The following is a 27,484-nucleotide window of genomic DNA, read 5'->3' on the forward strand; positions in this document are numbered from 1 at the left end:
ATGAATAAACGTTAAAAAAATAAAATTTTGACCTACATTCCTTATTGATTTCTTTACATTAGTATTGATTTCTTTAAAAATATTAATTTCCAATAAAGTGTGTAATTTGTATGATTACTGAGACTGTTGGCAATTTTGATCTCATGTGGAATGCCTCACTCTTTGCTTTTGTCCCAGCTCTGCCCAGAAGTCCCAACTGAATTTTATAAAAACACTGTGTTGGTAAGGAGGGAATGAACTCTCCTTACTCCTTTGTTTTTGTTTTTTTGGAGGTTTAACTTTTATTGATCTACAAGGCACTCTGCTTAGGTAATTGTTTAGAGACAAATTCTGTGAACTAGGAGGAAGACAAGAAAGTTCTCATCCTGGTGGATCTTGAGATGGTACAGGAGTGTGGAAAAGTTGTGGTGGTCTTGCTCCCCGACCTGTGTTTACACAGCTGGACAGATACTGCAGGCTCAAATTAGAACCCAAGAATTGAAGTCTTTAACATTTATGACCTCAGTGGCTTCTCACACATTTGCACATAATTGATAAGAAGGAAAATAATAAACAGTCCACATCCACCAAACTGCCAACCTTTTAATTATGTTTCACCTAAAACTTGAAGTCAAGTCTCCTCCTCTTGCTAAAAGAAAACACATTGCATAATTGATGTTACTCTATAACTCTTATCCTCTCTGAGCCTCGAGTTAAACTATTTTAAGAATTCATATGGAGTGAAAATTTCTAAAGGGCTTGCCAAAGGCCAGATATCTGGCTCAGCAAAGTTACCAGATATATCAAATACCATTACTTTATAGCAGGTGTCTTGATTTATAGCTCAATATTTGTTTGGTTACTGGTTTAGTGTCTCTCTCCCCGTTGGAGTGTCAGGTTCATAAGGCAAGGATTTTGACTGTTTTCTATTTAGGCTTGACTCAGGAACTGAATAAATCTGATGTAGAGCCCATCCAACATCTAATGACAATGGGAGAGGTGACCACCTCCTCCAAAGCCAGGATGTCCAAGATCTGTCACTTTTCTCACCACTCCCACACCAACCATTGGGCTACCAAAACTTAGATACCACCTGGTTACCTGGAGTGTCAGTATCAAGTTTGGCCTCCCTAAGAAGAATGGGAACCCGACACTTAGGAACAGAACTTAACCTTTCTTTCCTTTTTGCACACTTGACATTGAGACTCATGAGATTTGAATGTGATGCACAAATCATTCCAGAGCAACCTCCCACCGCGCCACATAGTGAGCAGTTCACTTGGCCAGTGAAAATCAGGCCCAGCTTTTTGTTGTTGTTGTTGTTGTTGTTGTTGTTTTGCATTTTTGGAAAGTTCTTTTTATTACTGGCATAACATCAATTTTCTATCTTTTCTGACTTTCTTGTAGAAAACCTCTGTAATTTAAATATTACATAATAAGCCTGGAGGAGCCAAGATGGTGGAACAGCATGGAAAGTTCTTTTTAAGTCTCTCATCTCTGAAATGCAGCCAGATCAACACTAAACCATCTTGCACACCTAGAGGATTAACACAAAAATCTGCACAGCCTGAAACACAGAACTCAACAGGTACACAGTGCAGAGAGGTGAACAGGGGAGAGAGAAGCTGTGGAGGGCAGGGAGTTGTTTTTGCTGGTGGAGAGAGGATGGAGATGGGGGGAGAGTATGGGAAAGCATTTCCCCCACACAATGAAAGCAGCTGGAGAGAAAAGAAAGAGTATGCAAGGGACTGAACAAAAAAGGGAGAAAGCAAAAGGAGAGGGTTTAAAATCCATTAAAACTCTATAAACGGGGAGCACAGAATCTGAAACTCCACAGATCGATACCTGGCGGTGATCTGGTGAGAAGGGTGAATCCAAGGAGGAGAGAGCAAGGTCCAAGTGGTCCTCGTGCCACACGGGAAGAGGTGGTTCCCCTTCTGGGAAGCTGTGGGGCCACCCCACAGGCAAAGGTCCCTGCAGACCCTGGAGAACAATCACATTCATTGGTGCTGGAACAAGGAAGTTAAGGGGAAAGCCTGGTTCCAGATGTATGTTGTAATTTACCATATTCCCTGAAAATCGGCTGTTACATGATTGCATGAACTTTTTCTGGGGCGGGCTGAAACCCAGCCACTGTCTCTAGGCAGCAGCAGCAGTACAGTCTCATGAATGTTACTGGGGGCAAACCAACACCTGGCCATTGCTTGGTGAGACCTTTCCCCAGAGGGTCAGAACAGATCAAAGCCTCAGTCCCTCAGAAGTGAGGGGTTGGAAAACACAGTCGCATCTGAGATAAAACTCAGGAGGGAAGTGCTACCTGGCAAACTGATGGCTTGGTCGTGGCTAGTGTAAAAGCAGGTAGTGGACTGAAGCCAGAGACAAAGGAGGGGTATGCAATTGCTGGTTGGGAGAGCACAGAGTCCTGATACTAGAGACTGGGTAACTGGGTGACGCCATTTTTATGCCTACCATGCAGGCACATACACTCCTACATGCACCATAACAATCCACCCCAGTAAGCTAAGCATCACCATCTAGTGGAGAATGGAGCCATTACACTAAACCCTACCCAACTGGGCCAACCTCGCTCTTCAGGAACACTACAAATCTCTCTGCCTGTTTAGTTTACAGATTATAAAGTGCTTCATAGTTTGACTTTAAGGGGAAAACTATGTAATTTCAATTGTATTTCAGTCCGTTCACTGGCCCATCTATTCAATTTTTTATTTTTCTTTTATTTTCTTATTCTTGAGTACAGAAAGAGAAAATTTTTATTTTTGTTCATTTTTATTAAAAGTGTTTTTTAAATTTTTTCTACTATATTTTTTAACTTTTTGGAAAATTTTCATATTCTATTTTACTTCCATCATTTCATTTTACTCTATTTCATTGTATTCATTTTTTCAAATTTTCAAACATTTTCCTTTTTTTTCTTTTCTTATCTTTCCCTTTTTAACCTAATCTATCAAGCTCCTTTCAGCAACCAGACCAAAACACACCTAGAATCTAGCATCCTTTATTTGATTTTTTTGTGTTGTTTTTAATTTTTTAATTTTAATTTTTTTTACCTTAATTCCTTTTCTTCCTTCAAAATGGCAAAATGAAAGATTTCACGTGAAAAGAAAGAACAGGAAGAAATAACATCAGGGAATTAATCAACAAAGATCCAAGCAAGATATCTGAACCAGAATTTAGAATCACATTAATAAGAATACTAGCTGGGGTTGGGGCACCTGGGTGGCTCAGTCAGTTAAGTGTCTGACTTCAGTTCAGGTCATAATCTCACAGTTCGTGGGCTCAACCCCATGTCAGACTCCACACTAACAGCTCTGAGGCTGGAGCCTGCTTCAGATTCTGTCTCCCTCTCTCTCTGACTCTCCCATACTCATGCTCTATCTCTCTCTGTCTCTCAAAAATGAATAAACGTTAAAAAAATTTTTTAATAAAGGACTCTTCTATTAAAAAAAAATACTAGCTGGGGTGGAAAATATATTAGAATCTCTTCTGCAGAGATAAAAGAAGTAAAAGCTAGTCAGGATGAAATAAAAAATGTTGTAACAGAGCTGCAATCTTGAATGGATGCCACGGCAGCAAAGATGGATGAAGCAGAGCAGCGAATCAGCGATACAGAGGACAAACTTATGGAGAACAATGAGGCAGAAAAAAAGAGGGAAACTAAAGCAAAAGAGCACGATTTAAAAATTAAAGAAACCAGTGACTCATTAAAGAGGAATAACATCAGAATCATAGGGGTCCCATAAGATGAAGAGAGAGAAAAAGGGGTAGAAGGTTTATGTAAGCAAATCCTTGTGGAAAGCTTTCATAACCTGGGGAAAGACACAGACATCAAAATCCAGGAAGCACAGAGGACTCCCCTTAGATTCAACAACTGACCATCAACAAGGCATATCATAGTCAAATTCACAAAATATTCAGGCAAGAGAGGAATATGAAAGCAGCAAAAGAAAAAAAAGACCTTAACCTACAAGGGAAGACAGATCAGGTTCACAGCAGAACTATCCACAGAAACTTGGCAGGCCAGAAAGGAGTGGCACCATATGAATATACTAAATTGGAAAAATATGCAGCCAAGAATTCTCTATCCAGCAAGGCTGTCATTCAAAATAGAAGGAGAAGTAAAAAGTTTCTCAGACAAACAAAACTTAAAGGAGTTTGTGACCACTAACCCAGCCCTGCAGGACATTTTAAGGGGGACTCTCGGGGGTGGGGGTGGGGAGACAAAACAAAACACAAAGACCAAAAGTGAAAAAGGCTAGAAAGGAGCAGAGAACACCACCCAGAATCTCCAACTTCATAGCCAACATAATGGCAATAAATTCATATCTTTCAGTAGTCACTCCAAATGTCAATGTATTAAAGGCTCCAATCAAAAGATATAGGGTAACAGAATGGATAACAAAACAAGAGTCATCTATATGCTGTCAACAAGATACCCATTTTCAACCTAAAGACACCTTCAGATTGAAAGTATAGGGATGGAGATACATCTATCATGCTAACACTCACCAAAAGAAAGCCTGAGTAGCCATACTTACATCAGACAATCTAGACTTTAAAATAAAGATTGTAACAAGAGATGACGAAAGGCATTATATCATAATTTAGGGGTCTATCCACCAAGAAGTTCTAACAAGTGTAAACATTTATGCTCCAAATGTGAAAACACCCAAATATATAACTCAATTAATCACAAACATAAAGAAACTCATTGATAATAATACTATAATAGTAGGGGACTTCAACACTCAACTTACAGCAATGGACAGATCATCAAAACAGAAAATCAACAAGGAAAAAGTGACTTTGAATGACACACTACACTGGATGGACTTAACAGATATATTCAGAACATTTTATCCTAAAGCAGCAGAATACACACTATTCTCCTGTGCACATAGAACGTTCTCCACAATAGGTCACATGATGGGACACAAAGCAGCCTTCAACAAGTACAAAATGATGGAGATTTTAACATGCGTATTTTCAGACCACAACGTTATGAAACTCGAAATCAACCACCAGAAAAAAATGTGGAAAAACAACAAATACTTGGAGACTAAAGAACATCCTACTAAAGAATGAATGGTCTAACCAAGAAGTTAAAAAGGAAATTAAAAAGTACATGAAAGCCAATGAAAATGATAACACTGCTGCCCAAAACCTCTGGGATTCAGCAAAGGTATATAGGAAAGTATAGCAAAGGTAAGACGAAAGTATATAGCAATCCAGGCCTTCCTAAAGAAGGAAGAAAGGTCTCAGATACACAACCTAACCTTACACCTTAAACAGCTGGAAAAAGAACAGCAAATAAAACCCCAAACCAGCAGAAGAATGGAAATAATAAAGATTAGAGCAGAAATCAGTGCTATGGAAACCAAAACAAAAAAAACAAAACAGAACAAGACCAAAAAAAACCTAGTCGAACAGATCAATAAAACCAGAAGCTGGTTCTTTGAAAGAATTAACAAAATTGATAAACTGCTACCAGTTTGATCAAAAAGAAAAAGAAAAGGACCCAAATAAATAAAATCAAGAATGAAAGATGAGAGATCACAACCAGCACAGCAGAAATACAAACAATAATATTATGAACAGTTATACACCAATAAAATGGTCAACCTGGAAGAAATGGAAAAATTCCTAGAAACATATAAACTACCAAAACTAAAACAGGAGGAAATAGAAAATTTGAACAGACCCAGTAAAGAAATCAAACTAGTGAGAGGGAAGATGGAGGCGTAGGAGGACGCTGGGCTCACCACGTCCTGCTGATCACTTAGATTCCACCTACACCGGCCTAAATAACCCAGAAACCCACCAGAAGACTAGCAGAATGGATTCTCCAGAGCCAAGTGCAGACGAGAGGCCCACGGAAGAGGGTAGGAAGGGCGGCGAGGCAGTGCGCGCTACACGGAATGGCTGGAGGGAGCCCGGGCGGAGGGGCGGCCCGCCGGCCAAGCAGAGCCCCTGAGTCTGGCTTGCAAAAGTGGAGGGGCCGGACAGAGTGTGTTCAGACAGCAAGCAGGACTTAACATCTGGGAGGTTATAAGTTAACAGCTCTGCTCCGAGAGCGGGAAGGCTGGAGGACAACGGGAGGGAGAGTTGCTGAGCCCCGGGACAACAGAGCTCAGTTTGGAGGGGAACAAAGGCGCTTGCCAGTGCCATCTCCCTCGCCCATCCCCCAGCCAAAATCCCAAAGGGAACTGGTTCCTGCCAGGGAACTTGCTTGCACCGCATAAACACCCAACGGTGTGCTTCTGTGGAGCCACCCCCCACCCCAGCGGCGGGTCTGACTCCCTCCTGCTGCCACAGGGCCCCTCTGAAGTGGATCACCAAAGGAGAAGCGAGCTAAGCCTGCCCCTCCCGCCCCCGTACACCTTGCCTATCCACCCCAGCTAATATGCCAGATCCCCAGCACCACAAGCCTAGCAGTGTGCAAGTAGCCCAGATGGGCCACGCCACCCCACAGTGAATTCTGCCCCTAGGAGAGGGGAAGAGAAGGCACACACCAGTCTGACTGTGGCCCCAGCGGTGGGCTGGGGGCAGACATCAGGTCTGACTGTGGCCCCGCCACCAACTCCAGTTATTCAAGACAGCACAGGGGAAGTGCCCTGCAGGTCCTCACCACTCCAGGGACTATCCAAAATGATGAAATGGAAGAATTCCCCTCAAAAGAATCTCCAGGAAATAACAACAGCTAACGAACTGATCAAAAATGATTTAAACAATATAACAGAAAGTGAATTTAAAATAATAGTCATAAAATTAATCGCTGGGCTTTGAAAACAGTATAGAGGACAGCAGAGAATCTATTGCTACAGAGATCAAGGGACTAAGGAATAGTCAGGAGGAGCTAAAAACTCGATAAACGAGCTGCAAAATAAAATGGAAATGACCACGGCTCGGATTGAAGAGGCAGAGAGAGAATAGGTGAACTAGAAGATAAAATTATGGAAAAAGAGGAAGCTGAGAAAAAAAGAGATAAAAAAATCCAGGAGTATGAGGAGAAAATTAGAGAACTAAGTGATGCACTAAAGAGAAATAATCTACGTATAATTGGTATTCCAGAGGAGGAAGAGAGAGGGAAAGGGGCTGAAGGTGTACTTGAAGAAGTAATAGCTGAGAACTTCCCTGAACTGGGGAAGGCAAAAGGCATTGAAATCCAAGAGGCACAGAGAACTCCCTTCAGACGTAACTTGAATCGATCTTCTGCACAACATATCATAGTGAAACTGGCAAAATACAAGGATAAAGAGAAAATTCTGAAAGCAGCTAGGGATAAACGTGCCCTAACATATAAAGGGAGACTTATAAGACTCGTGACTGATCTCTCTTCTGAAACTTGGCAGGCCAGAAAGGAATGGCAGGAGATCTTCAATGTGCTGAACAGAAAAAATATGCAGCCAAGAATCCTTTATCCAGCAAGTCTGTCATTTAGAATAGAAGGAGAGATAAAGGTCTTCCCAAACAAACAAAAACTGAAGGAATTCGTCACCACTAAACCAGCCCTACAAGAGATCCTAAGGGGGATCCTGTGAGGCAAAGTACCAGAGACATCGCTACAAGCATAAAACATACAGACATCACAATGACTCTAAACCCATATCTTTCTATAATAACACTGAATGTAAATGGACTAAATGCTCCAACCAAAAGACATATGGGTATCAGAATGGATAAAAAAACAAGACTCATCTATTTGCTGTCTACAAGAGACTCATTTTAGACCTGAGGACACCTTCAGATTGAGAGTGAGGGGATGGAGAACTATTTATCATGCTACTGGAAGTCAAAAGAAAGCTGGAGTAGCCATACTTATATCAGACAAACTAGACTTTAAATTAAAGGCTGTAACAAGAGATGAAGAAGGGAATTATATAATAATTACAGGGTCTATCCATCAGGAAGAGCTAACAATTATAAATGTCTATGCGCGTATACGGAAGCCCCAAAATATATAAAATAATTACTCACAAACATAAGCAACCTTATTGATAAGAATGTGGTAATTGCAGGGGACTTTAACACTCCACTTACAGCAATGGATAGATCATCTAGACACACGGTCAATAAAGAAACAAGGGCCCTGAGTGAGACATTGGATCAGATGGACTTGACAGATATATTTAGAACTCTGCATCCCAAAGCAACAGAATATACTTCTTCTCGAGTGCACATGGAACATTCTCCAAGATAGATCACATACTGGGTCACAAAACAGCCCTTCATAAGTATACAAGAATTGAAATCATACCATGCATACTTTCAGACCACAATGCTATGAAGCTTGAAATCAACCACAGGAAAAAGTCTGGAAAAACTCCAAAAGCATGGAGGTTAAAGAACACCCTACTAAAGAATGAGTGGGTCAACCAGGCAATTAGAGAAGAAATTAAAAAATATATGGAAACAAATGAAAACGAAAATACAACAATACAAACTCTTTGGGATGCAGTGAAGGCAGTCCTGAGAGGAAAATACATTGCAATCCAGGCCTATCTCAAGAAACAAAAAAAATCCCAAATACAAAATCTAACAGCACACCTAAAGGAAACAGAAGCAGAACAGCAAATACAGCCTAAACCCAGCAGAAAAAGAGAAATAATAAAGATCAGAGCAGAAATAAACAATATAGAATCTAAAAAAACTGTAGAGCAGATCAACGAAACCAAGAGTTGGTTTTTTGAAAAAATAAACAAAATTGATAAACCTCTAGCCAGGCTTCTCAAAAAGAAAAGGGAGATGACCCAAATAGATAAAATCATGAATGAAAATGGAATTATTACAACCAATCCCTCAGAAATACAAGCAATTATCAGGGAATACTATGAAAAATTATATGCCAACAAACTGGACAACCTGGAAGAAATGGACAAATTCCTAAGCACCCACACGATTCCAAAACTCAATCAGGAGGAAATAGAAAGCTTGAACAGACCCATAACCAGCGAAGAAATTGAATCAGTTATCAAAAATCTCCCAACAAATAAGAGTCCAGGACCAGATGGCTTCCCAGGGGAGTTCTACCAGACGTTTAAAGCAGAGATAATACCTATCCTTCTCAAGCTATTCCAAAACATAGAAAGGGAAGGAAAACTTCCAGACTCATTCTATGAAGCCAGTATTACTTTGATTCCTAAACCAGACAGAGACCCAGTAATAAAAGAGAACTACAGGCCAATATCCCTGATGAATATGGATGCAAAAATTCTCAATAAGATACTAGCAAATCGAATTCAACAGCATATAAAAAGAATTATTCACCATGATCAAGTGGGATTCATTCCTGGGATGCAGGGCTGGTTCAACATTCACAAATCAATCAACGTGATACATCACATTAATAAAAGAAGAGATAAGAACCATATGATCCTGTCAATCGATGCAGAAAAGGCATTTGACAAAATTCAGCATCCTTTCTTAATAAAAACCCTTCAGAAAGTCGGGATAGAAGGAACATATTTAAAGATCATAAAAGCCATTTATGAAAAGCCCACAGCTAACATCATCCTCAATGGGGAAAAACTGAGAGCTTTTCCCCTGAGATCAGGAAACGACAGGGATGTCCACTCTCACCGCTGTTGTTTAACATAGTGTTGGAAGTGCTAGCATCAGCAATCAGACAACAAAAGGAAATCAAAGGCATCAAAATTGGCAAAGATGAAGTCAAGCTTTCGCTTTTTGCAGGTGACATGATACTATACTTGGAAAATCCAATAGACTCCACCAAAAGTCTGCTAGAACTGATACATGAATTCAGCAAAGTTGCAGGATACAAAATCAATGTACAGAAATCAGTTGCATTCTTATACACTAATAATGAAGCAACAGAAAGACAAATAAAGAAACTGATCCCATTCACAATTGCACCAAGAAGCATAAAATACCTAGGATAAATCTAACCAAAGATGTAAATGATCTGTATGCTGAAAACTATAGAAAGCTTATGAAGGAAATTGAAGAAGATACAAAGAAATGGAAAAACATTCCCTGCTCATGGATTGGAAGAATAAATATTGTCAAAATGTCAATACTACCCAAAGCTATCTACACATTCAATGCAATCCCAATCAAAATTGCACCAGCATTCTTCTCGAAGCTAGAACAAGCAATCCTAAAATTCATATGGAACCACAAAAGGCCCCAAATAGCCAAAGTAATTTTGAAGAAGACCAAAGCAGGAGGCATCACAATCCCAGACTTTAGCCTCTATTACAAAGCTGTAATCATCAAGACAGCATGGTATTGGCACGAAAACAGACACATAGACCAATGGAATAGAATAGAAACCCCAGAACTAGACCCACAAACGTATGGCCAACTAATCTTTGACAAAGCAGGAAAGAACATCCAATGGAAAAAAGACAGTCTGGTCTTTAACAAATGGTGCTGGGAGAACTGGACAGCAACATGCAGAAGACCACTTCTGCAACTAGAAGTGCATGCAACTAGACCACTTTCTCACAGCATTCACAAAAATAAACTCAAAATGGATAAAGGACCTGAATGTGAGACAGGAAACCATCAAAACCCTAGAGGAGAAAGCAGGAAAAGACCTCTCTGACCTCAGCCGTAGCAATCTCTTATTTGACACATCCCCAAAGGCAAGGGAATTAAAAGCAAAAATGAACTACTGGGACCTTATGAAGATAAAAAGTTTCTGCACAGCAAAGGAAACAACCAACAAAACTAGAAGGCAACCAACGGAATGGAAAAGATATTTGCAAGTGACATATTGGACAAAGGGCTAGTATCCAAAATCTATAAGGAGCTCACCAAACTCCACAAATAACCCAGTGAAGAAATGGGCAGAAAACATGAATAGACACTTCTCTAAAGAAGACATCCGGATGGCCAACAGACACATGAAAAGAAGCTCAACGTTGCTCCTCATCAGGGAAATACAAATGAAAACCACACTCAGATATCACCTCACGCCAGTCAGAGTGGCCAAAATGAACAAATCAGGAGACTATAGATGCTGGCAAGGATGTGAAGAAACGTGAACCCTCTTGCACTGTTGGTGGGAATGCAAACTGGTGCAGCCACCTTGGAAAACAGTGTGGAGGTTCCTCAAAAAATTAAAAATAGATTTACCCTATGACCTAGCAATAGCACCACTAGGAATTTACCCAAGGGATACAGGAGTACTGATGCATAGGGGCACTTGTACCCCAATGTTTATAGCAGCACTCTCAACAATAGCCAAATTATGGAAAGAGCCTAAATGTCCATCAACTGATAAATGGATAAAGAAATTGTGTTTTATATACACAATGGAATATGATATGGCAATGAGAAAGAATGAAATATGGCCCTTTGTAGCAACGTGGATGGAACTGGAGAGTGTGATGCTAAGTGAAATAAGCCATACAGAGAAAGACAGATACCATATGTTTTCACTCTTATTTGGATCCTGAGAAACTTAACAGAAACCCATGGAGGAGGGGAAGGAAAAAAAAAAAGAGGTTAGAGTGGGAGAGAGCCAAAGCATAAGAGACTGTTAAAAACTGAGAACAAACTGAGGGTTGATGGGGGGTGGGAGTGAGGGGAGGGTGAGTGATGGGTATTGACAGGGCACCTTTTGGGATGAGCACTGAGTGTTGTATGGAAACCAATTTGACAATAAATTTCATATATTGAAAAAAAAAAGAGAAAAAAAAAGAAATCAAACTAGTAATCAAAACTCTCCCCAAAAACAGAGTCCAGGGCCAAATGGCTTTCTATGGGAATTCTACCAAACATTTATTTATTTATTTATTTTTAACTTGTTTTATTTTTTATTTTTTAAATTTACATCCAAATTGGTTAGCATATAGTGCAACAATGCTTTCAGGAGTAGATTCCTTAGTGCCCCTTACCCATTTAGCCCATCCCCCCTCCCACACCCCCTCCAGTAACCCTCAGTTTGTTCTCCATATTTATGAGTCTCTTCTGTTTTGTCCCCCTCCCTGTTTTTATATTATTTTTTTCCCTTCCCTTATGTTCATCTGTTTTGTCTCTTAAAGTTCTCATATGAGTGATGTCATATGATATTTGTCTTTCTCTGACTGACTAATTTCATTTAGCATAATACCCTCCATTTCCATCCACGTAGTTGCAAATGGCAAGATTTCATTCCTTTTGATTGCCGAGTAATACTCTGTTGTGTATATATACCACATCTTCTTTACCCATTCATCCATCGGTGGACATTTGGCCTCTTTCCATACTTTGGCTATTGTTGATAGTGCTGCTATAAACATGGGGGTGCATGTGTTCCTTCGAATCAACACACCTGTATCCCTTGTATAAATGCCTAGTAGTGCAATTGCTGGGTTGTAGGGTAGTTCTACTTTCAGTTTTTTGATGAACCTCCATACTGTTTTCCAGAGTGGCTGTACCAGCTTGCATTCCCATCTACCAAACATGTAAAGAAGAGTTGACATGTATTATCTTGAAGCTGATTCAAAAAATATAAGTGGAAGGAAAACTTCCAAACTCTTTCTATGAATCCAGCATTACCATGATTCCAAAACTAGACAAAGACCCCACTAAAAAGGAGAACTACAGACCAATTTCCCTGATTAACATGGATGCAAAAATCCTCAACAAGTTACTAGCCAAGTGGATCCAACAATATATTAACAGACTTATTCACCACGACCAAATGGGATTTATACCTGGGATGCAGGGCTGGCTCAATATCTGCAAAACAATCAATGTGATTAATCATATCAATAAAAGAAAGGAGAAGAACCACATGATCCTCTCAACAGATGGAGAGAAAGCACTTGACAAAATATAGCAACTTTCTTGATAAAAACCCTCAGAAAGTAGGGATGGAAGGATCATACCTCAAGATCATAAAAGCCATATATGAAAGACCCACCTCTAATATCATCCTCAATGGGTAAAAACTGAGAGCTTTCCCCCTAAAGCCAGGAACAAGACAGAGATGTCTACTCTCACCACTGTTTTTCAACATAGTATTGGAAATCTTAGCCTCAGCAGTAAGACTACACAAAAGGATAAAGGCATCCAAATTGGCCAGGAGGAAGTCAAACTTTCACTCTTCCCAGATGACATGATACTCTAACATGGATAACCCTAAAGACTCCACACAAAAAAACTGCTAGAATTTATTCATGAATTCAGCAAAGTTGCAGGATATAAAATCAATGCACAGAAATCAGTTACATTCCTATACACCAACAATGAAGCAACAGAAAGAGAAATCAAGGAATCGATCCCATTTACAGTTGCACCAAAAACCATAAAATACCTAGAAATAAATCTAACCAAAGAGGTGGAAAATCTATACACTGAAAACTATAGAAAGCTTATGAAAGAAATTGAAGAAGACACAAAAAAATGGAAAAATATTCCATGCCCCTGGATAGGAAGAACAAATATTGTTAAAATGTCAATACTACCCAAAGCAATCTACATAGTCAATGCAATCCCTATCAAAATAATGCTACCATTCTTCCCAGAGCTAGAGAAAACAATCCTAAAATTTGTATGGAACCAGAAAAGACCCTGAATAGCCAAAGCAATCTTGAAAAAGAAAACCAAAACAGGAGGCATCACAATCCTAGACTTCAAGCTATATTACAAAGCTGTAATCATCAAAACAGTATGGAACTAGCACAAAAACGGACACTCAGATCAATGGAACAGAATAGAGAACCCAGAAATGGACCCAAAAACGTATGGCCAACTCATCTTTGACAAAGCAGGAAAGAATATCCAATGGAATAAAGACAGTCTCTTCAGCAAATGGTGGTAGGAAAATGGACAGTGACATGCAGAAGAATGAACCTGTACTGCTTTCTTACACAAAAGTGGACCACTTCTTACACAAAGGTAAACTCAAAATGGATGAAAGACCCAAACGTAAGACAGGAAACCATCAAAGTCCTAGAGGAGAAAGCAGGCAAAAACCTCTTTGACCTCAGCCACAGCAACTTCTTACTCAACACGTGTCTGGAGGCAAAGGAAGCAAAAGCAAAAATCAACTATTGGGACCTCATCAAAATAAAACGCTTCTTCATGGTGAAGGAAACAATCAGCAAAACTAAAAGGCAACCAACGGAATGGGAGAAGATATTTGCAGACGACATATTAGATATAGGGTCAGTTCCAAAATCTGTAAAGAACTTATCAAACTCAACACCCAAAAAACGAATAATCCAGTGAAGAAATGGGCAAAAGACATGAATAGGCACTTCTCCAAAGGAGACATCCAGATGGCCAATTGACACATGAAAAAATGCTCAACATCACTTATCATCAGGGAAATACAAATCAAAACCACAATGAGATACTACCTCACACCTGTCAGAATGGCTAACGTTGACATCTCAGGCAACAAAAGTTGTTGGTGAGGATATGGAGAAGGAGGATTTCTTTTGCACTGCTGGTGGGAATGCAAACTGGTGCAACCACTCTGGAAAACAGTATGGAGGTTCCTTGAAAAATTAAAAATAGAACTACCCTATGATGCAGTAATTACACTACTAGGTATTTATCCAAGAGATACAGGTGGTTTGTTTCAAAGGGGCACATGCATGCCAATGTTTACAGCAACACTATCTACAATGGCCATAGTATGGAAAGAGCCCAAATGTCCATCAACAGATGAATGGATAAAGAAGATGTGGTCTATATATACAATGGAGTATTACTCGGTAATCAAAAAGAATGAAATCTTGCTATTTGCATTTCTGTGGATGCAACTAGAGAATATTATGCTAAGCAAAATTAATCAGAGAAAGACAAATATCATATGACTTCACTCATATAAGGAATTTAAGATACAAAACAGATGAACATAAGAGACAAGAAGCAAAAATAATATAAAAACAGGAAAGGGGCAAAACATAAGAGACTCTCAAATATAGCGAACAAACAGGGTTGCTGGAGGGGTTGTGGGAGGTGGGATAGTCTAAATGGGTAAGGGGCATTAAGGAATCTACTCCTGAAATCATTTTTGCACCATATGCTAACTAACTTGAATGTAAATTAAACAATAAATTTTTTTAAAAAAATAAATTAAAAAAAAAAAGAATTAAGGCTGAGTTAAAAGGACTAAAGTCAGGAACTTTCTCCTGAGCTAGGAGGCATGACATGAGAGAAAGAAGGCAATTTTTTGCCCAGGAAGCTGTGTTGAAAAGCCAGAGAACCTGAGGATCAGAGTGGGCAAGAACCAAAAATCAGTTTAACATGATAGCTGAATTCCTGTCAGTGAAACATCCTGTTCTCCCACATTTGTAGCTGGATGTTTTTGTTCACTAATGACTGAGACAACACTAGTCAGACTTCTGGATGTAAAAGAGCCATATTCTCAAAAAATAAGTTATGTGCTGTACCCCTGATATATTTCTGACTTCACAAGTGGTGTTTTGTCATTGAAATTTCTCTTTCTACTTCCAGCACCAAGTGGATTTGCTTCAGCTCATGATTAACTCCCGGAATTCCAAAGAAATGGACATCCATAAAGATAAGCAAGGAGATCCTCAGAGGGCCAGCGATGGGGAAGCTCAAAGACATGCAGTGGTTTTGAAATGTGCAGAAAGATTTCCAATGGATGGAATTTCTGCACATGGAAGAAAGACACATGTTCAGATACAAGTGGTAGCAGAAGCACTCTCCGGAAGCCCACAGCCTCAGGTTTGTTCAAAGCTTGAAAGGCATCGATAGATGCCTAAGCTGTCAGTGGTCTGCCACAAGGGAGCTTGTTTCCAATGTGAATCCTATGGCCTACTCCAGACCCACTGAATCAGAACCTCTGTCTGGAAATTCACATCAAGGCTTCATCACACCAGGAGGCACATGGTGCCCATGTTGGTGACCTGCACTTGGAACACCTGATTAAAATTGTGATAAATAGCCTTGGGTACTGTAAAGTTTTTTATTCCTTTTGTAAATAAGAAGTAACTGGTGCTGGCCACCTTTGTGACTATATAAATACTGTGTTTTTCTTCAAACTTTTACTTACTACTTATATCGTCCATGGATGGTACTTGACTGAAACCATTATTAGCATGATGGCTTCAAAATAGTGACTTTCCAAATCCATCATTTCTTCTATGTTTAGGAGTTAATGTTCCATTATTAGGGTGAGCTCTGCATTCTTAATTATTATTTTATTTATTTACACATATCAGTATGATCTCATATATTACTAACTTAGTCTCTTACATTGTTTTTTATTGAGATCCTCAATTCTCTCAGTTTGTCCTCTGGAAGCCCTTTCTAGTGGGCTACTCTGTGTTCTTTTTTTTCTTTCTTCTTCTTTATTTAGGCTTTTAATAGACTTTATTTTTTATAGAAGTTTGGGGTTCACTGCAAAACTGAGTGAAATACAAAGAGATCCCATATTCTCCCTGCTTCCACCTACAGTCAGCATCCCCCGTTATCAAAATCCCTCACCATATGGTACATTTGTTACAATAAATATACCTAAAATGACACAGTATTACTTCCCAAAATCCATAGTTTACATTACAGTTCACCCTTGGTTTTATACAGTCTATGGGTTTTCAAATACGTATAATGTCTATCCACCATTACAGTACATAGAGTATTCTGTATCCTTTTCCCATATCATTTTGTAAACATTTTCTTGCATTCTGGTATGAGACATTCCAGGTTTCTCTTCTGTTTCCCCTAATGAAGCCCTGGAATCAGCCATTTCTCCAAGAAGCCCTGTTTCCTTTTAGTGAGAATGGTATTTAGAAACCAAAATCTGGGGTCTAGGAGTGCTCCTTGCCACTCCTAGTAACCAGAGGGTTTCTTTGCCTCTGTTTCCTCTCAGTGGACCAAGATAAGAATATCAAATATATTTACACAGGACTGATAAATGTAATCATTTCATTCTATCCATAACCAGTAATGTAATTATGGTCTCTGTGTCTGAAAGAAAAAAAGAGCCTGGATGTAGTTTGTTTCTATGACAGAAATAATACCTTTATGGTTAAAGGATGGGCTTACTCCATCACACCACTATATATCTATCTGTTTCATTCTACCACTTTCTGTCACTGAAGAACCAAATCTTATATTTAATTTAATTAATTAAAGTTTAAATATAAATAGGCACATCTGGCAAGTGGCTAACATACTGTACAGCAGAACTATAAAATTCGACTATCATGGAGTTCATGGCAATCAGGGGAAAGAATCTAATAGTTGAATCTATCCACAGCAGTATCACAGAAAGTATGCCTGGGAAATCAGAACTCTGTAGACATTTCTTACCCTCCTTTTGTATTATTTTTAGTTGTGAATTTCATGTCTTTGGCAGATGCCATGTTAATTTCAGTGCTCTAAATATCTAAAGGTCCTAATATAATACAGTTCTGATCAAATAGATTAGAGACTAACCATGCTTACTGCCAGGAGATATCCAAAGGGAGGCCAACTCGTATTCAGAGCAGGACCATTCGCTAAGGAAGGTGACATTCAGGCCATGTTTGAATAAGCATTGCTAATTCCACTCACTGTATTCTGTTTGTCTATATTTCATGCTGGCCAGTGTCCTTCTATTGATCATTGTTTCTCTTACTGTTTTAATGTGGTTGATTAGACTAGCACCAGACACTACTCTTCTAGCTTTTTGTCTGTGTTGTAGTTTCTGTACCTATCTGAGATCACCTGTTGGAAGAGTTGTGCCTCAGGTCTTCTATTAGCTGAGACCTCTGGACGGTATAATCTGTGCTTCTCAAGCTAGATTGTGCACACAGATCATCAGATATTGTAAAGCACATATTTTTCTAATAGTTCTAGGGTGAAGTTTGAGATTCTGCATTTCTAACAAACTCCCAGATGTAATAGATGCTGCTGGTCCATGGGCCACACTTAGAGTAGTAAGAGTTTATCTTAGCCCAATATTGGGCTTAAGTTCTTGAAGATATGTTTAGGTGAAAGATCATTTATTTTCAGGACAATTAAGCCTTATCATTGTAAACTCTCTCAAAAAATCAAACTGTATGTTAGGTAGAAGAATGTAAAATTATTCCTCAGGGATAGTGCTACTAAGGGGTAAAGTAATTTTAGTCTCTCTGGGAACAGACTGATAACACTATGCACGTTAGACAGAAATGCCATCTCCTGAAATTACCCACTCTGTTGGTGGGGATGGTGGCATAACCAGAAACAGTTGGCCAAGAATAGTATAGACCTTGGGAATTACCAGATCAAGACAACTTTTGCCTCTTTCTCTGTAAGATAGACATCAGAGTACAAACCCGGTTTGATTCCCAGTTGCTTTTACATTTATTCCCTGAGGGATTTTGGCATTTCAAATGGATTTCTCATCATCTAAACTGATGTTTTATACTCACCAGTTTTGGCTAAAATGTCTTTACTCTCCTTTTAGCTCTGTCTGATCTGGAACTTATGGCTCAATCTATAACCTTTATTTTTGCTGCCTGTGAGACCACAAGCACATCTCTTTCCTTCCTTGTGTATGAATTGGCCACTCACCCTGATGTCCAGCAGAAACTGCAGGAGAAGATTGATGCGACTTTCCCCAATAGGGTGAGCAGGTCACACCTGCGGAGGGAGTGAGGCTAGGCTCAGTTTATGCCTCAGTAACAGATTAGCTCTCAAATCTAGTGGGTTTTCATAACAAAGTTTTACTTCTAACTCACATTTACATGTCCAACATGGATGTTAGTGGAGGGTGGGAGTGAGTCTGCTGCATATATTTACTTTGGGATACAGGGCAAGAGGTTCCACTTTTTTATACATGCATTATCTGGAACTTGAGGACTCCATGCTGCCTGAGGAATAAAGAACTAGGGTGTTGCTCACTTGCTTTTCAAATGTTTAGCCCTAACCTGACATACATCTCCTCACTTCACAGCCCATTTGCAAAGTTGTTTCCCAAAAGTTCATGTGGGATGGGAAATATGGGGGTCTACATGGATATTGATAAGTAGTGAGTGTCTCTACCATACACCTATTAAGTGTCAACTCTAATTATCTCCATATAATGAGGCAAGAATCTGAGCTACAGAGAGACAACATAACTTTCTTATACTATCACATAACTAGTGCTAAAGAAGCCAGGCTAGGAGCCAGGGTGCCTGGGTCCTGATTGAACTCTTCACCACTACAATGTTGGCTATTAAATATAATACCAAGAGGTATGCACATATTGCCCATACTGTTTTAGATCTCTTCCCAAACTGGAATTCCTCCTTATGAAGAGACTTGGCCTGTGGGGCTGGAGTGGCTTATCTGACAACAAACCCCGAAGCAACAACTAGGAGACCCTTCCAGCAACAGAGGGTTGGGCTGAGAGTAGGATTACAATTCCCTTTACAATGTCCCCTAGAACTCTGTTGCACGTTCTCCTTTTAATGGTACAGGTGTGTGGCCTCTCTTTTGAAAAGAAACAGTGACTTTGACATATTTCACTTAAGAGTAAAGTGGGTGGGGGATGGGCTAAATGGATGATGGGCATTAAGGAGAGCACTTGTTGGGAGGAACACTGGATATTGTATGTAAGTGATGAATCACTGGGTTCTACTCCTGAAACCAATGCTACACTTTATGTAAACTACCTTTTATTTAAATAAATAATGTACTCTTAAAAAAAGAGTAAGGGTCATTGTGTATTAGTCACATTTGCTCACATGAAGCAGAAAAACCACTACATGGTTGTGGAAAGGATTTCAGGTTCTTTTTAGGGAAATGTCCCAGCTGTCTCCCCTAGTCGTTACTATTGGACACTTGTCAGGGGGGCATTGAGCAGGTCAAAAAAACATGGTAGACATTAAAATGCTCATAAATGCCCTTTACCAAAACAAATGATTCTTAGGGGTTCCTAACACTTCAGTAGTACTGTGTGCACTGAGTTGAACGTTGATCCCAAATTTCAGTTTATCAAAATCTGTTTCTTTTCTTCCAGGCACCTCCCACTTATGATGCCCTTGTACAGATGGAGTGCTGAATGAAACTCTCAGATTATACCCACTTTCTGGTAGACTTGAGAGGATCTGTAAGAGAGATGTGGAAATCAATGGCGTGTTCCTTCCCCAAGGGACAGTGGTGGTGGTGCCAACCTTTATTCTTCACTGAGACCTGGAACTCTGGTCAGAGCCTGAGGAGTTCCATCCTACAAGGTACAAGGAACCCTGGAAAAGGGAACCCACCCTCATGTTGGAGGAGATTCTGATATCTCAGTATAGATGACAAATGTGTGATTGTACAGTTATTTATTTGTACATTTTTTTGCTCTTAGAAGTTTTTTTTTATTATTCAATTATCATTCTTTGTTGTCTGTATTTATAAACTGTAGACTAGACAAAAGAAACTAGACTCATCCTAAGTCCCGATATGTCAAAATTATTAATATGTCATGTGTGTCCTTGTGGACATTTATCTAGGCATATAAGGATTGCTAAAAATAAGGATGGCATATTTTTATAAACAACTTACTGTAACAGCAAACAATAACAGCATACTATAATTTTGTGTGTCTGATTATATGCATATACCATAACTTACTTACCCACTATTTCATTTAAAGAAATAGGCCTTCCTTTAAGTGTTTCTGTCCTCTATAGCGCTCTGAATTATATCCCTACTCCCCTACAATTCCATGTTGTAAACTTTGGCCACCCTTTCCACTAGCCCTAGTGGGAGAGCAGAGACTGTGGAACTGAGAGTCATCTTCCCTGGCAGGGGAGAAACCTCATGAGATGGGGGCACACACAGGTCCTGTGCTGTCTGTGGCTGCAGTCCTGTGCCATCTCCCACCTCTCTTGGTATCTGGGGTTAGTCCAAAGCAAAGTCATCTGCTCTCTAGCCATCTGAGACATCCTCCTTGGAGGAGGGGTCTTGAGCTTTCTCTCTGGGAATCCAGAGCAGAGTCTGGCTTTGGGCACAGCTTGAATTCTGCAAACAGTTGGTACTTTCCTGTTTATTGTATTGGTGAGAAAAATTTGGAGTGAACTTTGTAGGGATCCAGACTTTTAGCCCTGACTCTAAGCTCCCTGATTGCAGGGCCCTTGTCTTGTTGCATGGTGCCCCTAGTGCTAGCATCATGCCTACATATAGTACTTGCTAAAAGAAGTCAGAATTGACCAAGTCACCTGTTTTCTGGACCAGAAGATCTGGTGGTTCCCACAAGCTCAGCAGTCCTTGCTCCTGTAGCTTGTCAAACAGAAAATAGAGATTCCTGGTACTTCTCTGTGATTCATTCAGTCATGACATGAAGTGTTTACCTATGTGTGTCAGGGATGGGGCAAGGAAGTGAGAAATCCACGTTAAAAATGTACATTATAGAGAATTTTTGACACATGCACAAGCATATACTATAGGCACACGACTATTAAATACTTTTTTAAAACAATTTTTTAAGTTCATATATTTATTTTGAGAGGGAGAGAAACAGTGTGAGCAGGCCAGAGGCAGAGAAAGAGGGAGAGAGAATCTTAAGCAGGATCCACACTATCAGTGAAGAGCCGACCTGGGGCTTGAACCCACGAACCATGAGATCATGACCTGAGCTGAAATCAAGAGTTGGACACTTAACCTACTGAGACACCCAGGCACCCCTATGAAATACTTTTAATGTATCTATATGTGCCCATCACCTGCTTAACAACCACTAACCTATGTCAGCTGCCCCATCCACACACCATGGTAATTCATCTGATTTCCATATTACCTTAAGTACATCATCTGTAATCATTCCGTACATCATCTGTAATCATTCCAGAATGTTGTCTGTAATATAAGGACTTTATAAAAATACCTCACCACAATGTCATTATCACTTTCCCCAAATCCACATTTTCCCTTAGTATAATCAAATATTGTAGAATCAGTTTTGAATAAAACATAGGGCTAACCTTCAGGAACTTTTAGCCTCATGAAACAGGTGGCCAAGAATTCAGTGATTATACTGATTATACACATCAGTGAGTATGACTACAGTGAAGCAGCATCATGTGCCCATATAAATATTCTGACAGGCGGCTCTGTCAAAGTAGTTGGGGGGGATTCAAGGTGGGAGGGAGGGAAGAGAAGGGAAAAATTACAATCTAAATCATGGGAGGCATTTCTCCTGCTTCCTTCTTCCATGGGCACATGACCAATGTAAGTCAGTGGAGGCAGGAACCTACCTTTCCTTCAGTCAGGCTCATTGCCTGCTTGCCTTTCAGAGTGTGAACATCTCCCCACCCTAACTGTAATTCTAGTGTTTAAGATAACCCTTCCTTTTAACAACATTCATCTCATCTCCTCAACAAGACTGACTGCTCCCACAGGGTAAGGGTAATGCAGAGGATCTGTAACTTACAGTTGTCACTGCAGATAAGCATGGAAAGATTTCAGGGATCAGCCCCCCCACGAGTGTCCTGTGTAGTCCTGGTTGAAAACCCCAAACGTGTAGCTCTTGTGGTTTTTATGTTTCACTAACTTGTTTACAACTTCTTTTATGGAACCAGGTTCAGCAAGAAGATCAAGGACAGCATAAATCCTTATATATACCTACCTTTTGGAACTGGACCCAAAAGTTACATTGGCATGAGGTTCACGATCATGAACATGAAACTTGCCCTCATCAGAGTCCTGCAGAACTTCTCCTTCAAGCCTTTTAAAGAAACACAGGTCAGAGAAATAACTTTCTGCATAAAGAATGTTTTTCTGGTGTTTTTTTAAATTAAGGGATATGGAATGGGTGTGGGTGTGGAGGTTCACTTACCCTTAATAACGTGTTCCTTTGGGCAGAGATTCTATTTGGAACTGCAACCTAAGGGTCCTTCAGACTTGAGTGCCACACTGTGACTTATGAACAACCAACCATAAGGGTTACCTAGAGTCAGTCCAGTTAGCATCACATGATTATGCACAGACCTTTGAACTTGAGCAATATTTTAAATTTCTTTCAAGTCCACTGAAGGGATGGGAAAATGTTGTGCACAGTCATGAGGTACAGTGATTACCACAGGAATTTTGAGCAATGCTCTTCTCCACAACTTACACTCACATGACTGTGGTTCTCAACTCCTGGTTGTATATTGACATCAGTGGCATTCTTTTAAAAATCCCGATGCCCAGGCCATCTCAGAAACTCTAACACAATTCACCCAGAGTGTGGCTTTAAAAGTGCCCCCATTGATTCTCATGTACAAGCAAGGTTGAGGATCACTGGTGTGAAGCATGTCTGCCAGATGTGAAGGACTCCCATAGTCCAGGACATCCTGCCTACTTGGCTCCACCTTCCATGAGCCCCACTCCAGTCAGGCTGTGCTCCTTTTTCATCCCAGTCTGAGCTCTGTGAGTGCTCTGCCCACTCTCCTCTCATCTATTCTCATCCTTCCAGTCCTAGTCAGTCCCCAGACTCCTCCCTGATACCTCCCCATGCACCAGAGCCCATTCCCTCCTCTGTTATGTTGTCAGTTACTACAGGCTGCTGTCAAGGGTTGTGGCACTGAACTGATCACTTTGTCATTAATTCATCCAGTCAGTTCTATGTTTTCTTTGCACTCAAGGGTGTCTTTAGCGCTTCATTTTATTCCTTTCTTAAACTCCCACTTGTCACTTGCAGTCATCCAGGAAAGTTAACAAGTGATTTGCAGTTGATTTAGAGCTCTGGGATGCAAATTGTAAACAATTTTAATTTTAAAAACTTTGCAAGTAACAATTGTGTACCTGTTTGGGGTGTGTGTGTGTGTGTGTGTGTGTGTGTGTGTGTGTTTCTGCAGGAGATATATATACATGCCACGTAAAATTTTAAAAATAACAAGGATCTGAAATCTCCTCTGAAGAGCATAAAGAGTAGTTGCCACTGGGGGCGCCTGGGTGGCTCAGTCAGTTAAACGTCCGATTTCGACTCAGGTCATGATCTCGCGGTCTGTGAGTTCGAGCCCCGCGTTGGGCTCTGTGCTGACAGCTCGGAGCCTGGAGCCTGCTTCAGATTCTGTGTCTCCCTCTCTCTCTGACCCTCCCCCGTTCATTCTCTGTCTCACTCTGTCTCAAAAATAAATAAACGTAAAAAATAATTAAAAAAAAAAAAAGAACGTTGCCACTGATTCATAGCCAGCAAGGCTGTACAGTAAGGCTTAATTCTAGGACTCCTGCATTTAATATACAGCCCCTGTCTTTAAGTAGGCCTTCTGAGGGAAGAAGAGGAGGATAGAGATGGTCTCCATCTTATTTGTGGCTTTAGGGCACCTGTGTAGCAGACCTGTAAGTGTGTAAAAACAGCGACTCTCCCTGAGAGAAAGCAGGGGTCTGGCTGGGACAGACACTTCCTGAAAGCTCCTGGCCCTCACAGGCTGGCACTTCTCATCTTCCCGAACAATTTGCTTGCCCTTCAGTCAACTGAGATTAAAAGGTGACTCTGCTGGTGGCTCCCCCAAATTTTAGAAGTCACTGGATGAGAATGGGGCTAAAAGTTCAGTCAAAATAATATTGCTCTTCGGGGTACCTGGGTGGCTTATTCGGTTGAGCGTCCAACTTCGGCTCAGGTCATGATCTCTCAGTTTGTGAGTTCCAGCCCCGCGTTGGGCTCTGTGCTGACAGCTCAGAGCCTGGAGCCTACTTCAGATTCTGTGTCTCCCTCTCTCTCTGACCCTCCCCTGCTCATACTCTGTCTCTCTCTGTCTCTCAAAAGTGAATAAACATTAAAAAAATTAAAAAATAATAATAATATTGATCTTGAGAAACTCACCATTTGCACTACACTTGTGAACCAGAAGATGCTAGAGAACAGGCATCATGCTTCATAAAGACTTCCTGCCACCATGAATGAATGGTTCTACTGAGAGAGGTAACAGGATCTTTAGCAGTGAGGTTGGCCATACAATAAAATGTGTAATACCCACTCATGATGACCCCACAAGCTCCAACATATACAAAATTAACTGTGTATCACTTTTCAAGTGGTATGATTTGATGACTAAGAATCTGTTTTAAATTTTAAACACTCATCAATTTTACCTAAAATTTAAATCAAAAAAGAACACAAGCCAACATGATTTGGTCCAGCCTGGTACAGAGTAGGTGATCAATAGATATTCTGCTGAATGAGTGATGGATAAATACTTCCATGCTCCAGTCTTGACAGCTTATAGAGTAAGAGTAAAGAATCCAAAGGGTGGTGGGATTGGAGGAAGATGGTCAAAAGGTACAAATTTCAGTTGTAGTTGAAAGATGTTAACAGAGTGGATGCTAAGCATTCTCATCACAAGACAAAATATTTTTTTGGTAACTAAACTTATTGTGGTAATAAATCCATGATATATGTAAGTCAAATCATTATGCTGTATACCTCAAATTTATATACTGTTGTGTGTCAATTATATGTCCCACTAAAACTGGAAAAAAAAATAACTTAGAAAAAGGATAATAAGGAAACACCACAAAAAAACTTTATATATTTTTGACTGAAATTAAATAGACCACTTCTCTGAAAGACACATGCTATTAAAATTTGCTCAAGGGAAAATAGATAACATGACTGTTCCTACTTCTATTAAAGATGTTAACTGGTAGTTAAGAAAAAGAATCACAGATATACGATGCTGAAAGTAGTATTCATATGTTTGTAAAACATTCATGTCCATTGTGTATCTTGTCTATTTTGCTTCTGTTGTTAGCAGGGCTTCCTTTATTGGTTCTCTTTACACATTTAACTTTTGCAGATCCCCCTGAAATATAGCAGTCAAGGGTTAATTCAATGAGAAAAACCCATTGTTCTCAAGCTTGAGCTGAGAGATGGGAGCGTGAGTGGAGCCTGACTTTCCCTAAGAAGTTCCCCTTTGTTCTTCAAGAAGCTGTGTCCCAGAACACCAGAGACTTCAATTTACTTTGTGAGTACAACCCAGAAATGAAGATGGGCTTTGTGTATTGCCTGTGATGGATGACTAGGGATTCCATAGCTTTTGCAGTATCTCTGTGGAGCATTATATAATGTGGAGAGTAAAGAAGGTGACTAATAAATGCCAGACATGTAGACTCAGCCTATATTGTTCACATGACTATCCCCAGTAGTACCATCTACTCCCCTGAGCACTTATCAAGAATAAAAATTTCTCAACAATTTTATCAACAAACTTTAATGAAAATAAGAATTATTGTAGTGACCATGGTAATAACATATCACGTGTCTTATTTTGAATATTCTGTGTTAAACATTACACTGAGTGAGTCAATCAACATCCCTTTAGAAACATATTAACTAATTGGGGTACCTGGATTTTTCAGTGGGTTAGGTGACTGACTCTTGATTTCAGCTCAGGTCACAATCTCATAGTTCATGAGATTGAGCCCCATGTTGGACTCCCTGCTGACAGTGCAGAGCCTGCTTGGGATTCTCTCTCTCCCTCTCTCTCTCTGACCCTCCCCTGCTCACTTGCTATTTCTCTTGCTCTATTTATTTATTTATTTATTTATTTATTTATTTATTTATGTATTTATTTATTTAGTATTAACTGATTGGCTTCATGCATATTAAGGGGGACTCTGTAGAAATGAGAAATGATGAGTGAGAGGCAGCGACTGAATGTTTCTGACTATCACAGTCACTGGGTGGGTGGGGCTTGTTCAGAACTCCAACAGTGATAAAATAGGTGAGAGTTAATCCACAGTGACTTTGCCCATTGTTCAGAAAATATATTCATAGTTTAATTCTACTGATTTGGGACTACATTTTTTATAACACTCGATAGGGCAATTACTATTGTATTATTAGTTTTGATTTAATATTTTCATCTCATCTGCCCTGATGTTCAGATAGGTAGGGAACATGCTTTCTCTTTGTGTTCCAGTCTCAGCTCACCATTGTCCTGACACCATGAACATCGAATAAGAGATGACTTATTGGTCAGTAGATTGGGCAAAAAAAGCTAAAAGCTTTTCCATTTCAGTTAGTATCAGGAGCTGTACAGAATTTGTCATTTTCCTCCTCTTCCCTCCATGCCCCTTCTTTCCCTTCTCCTTTCTTCTCTTCCATTGCCTTTCCTCCCTGGATAACTCAGTCCTAAAGCCAGTAGGTGAGGCACAGACAGGTTGGCAGCCCCACATGGGCTCCAGGGACAGAGAAAGGAGGCACAGTGACTTCAAGGCAGAGACAGAGTAGAGTGGTGACGGTGTCCACATGGAGAACATCCTGGCATGGGTGTGGGGGTACAAGCTAGGTGAGAATGGTATCCACACAGAGGGGTGGCCTAGTCAGAAGCCAGAGCCTAAATATGGTGTGAACAACCCACATAATATGAAGGGGGTATCTGTGAGGGTTAAGGAATGGAGTGGGGATTAGTTACACAAAGGGGGATTGATCAAATAATAAATATAATAAGGATAATGGAAGTCAGGTTTCACAGTGATGGAAAGGGAGAAAACTAGAACGAATTCTGGAGCCAGAATTACAGAGTTGTATTACAGAGTTTATTCCACTTTGAGGCAGGGGTCAGCCATTTGTAACCCATCAGTTGGTCATAGACTGTGCTCCCACCCCAGGATGCATAAACTACTAGGT

General features: G+C 40.0%; 1 pseudogene; it reads left to right on the forward strand.

The window, feature by feature from the left end:
- Positions 1–25,899, forward strand: part of LOC122471987 — a 44,281-nt pseudogene extending 18,382 nt beyond the window's left edge.
- Positions 25,900–27,484: the final 1,585 nt, after the last annotated feature.

The sequence above is a fragment of the Prionailurus bengalensis genome, chromosome E3, assembly GCF_016509475.1.
Source record: "Prionailurus bengalensis isolate Pbe53 chromosome E3, Fcat_Pben_1.1_paternal_pri, whole genome shotgun sequence".
NCBI classification, from domain to species: domain Eukaryota; kingdom Metazoa; phylum Chordata; class Mammalia; order Carnivora; family Felidae; genus Prionailurus; species Prionailurus bengalensis.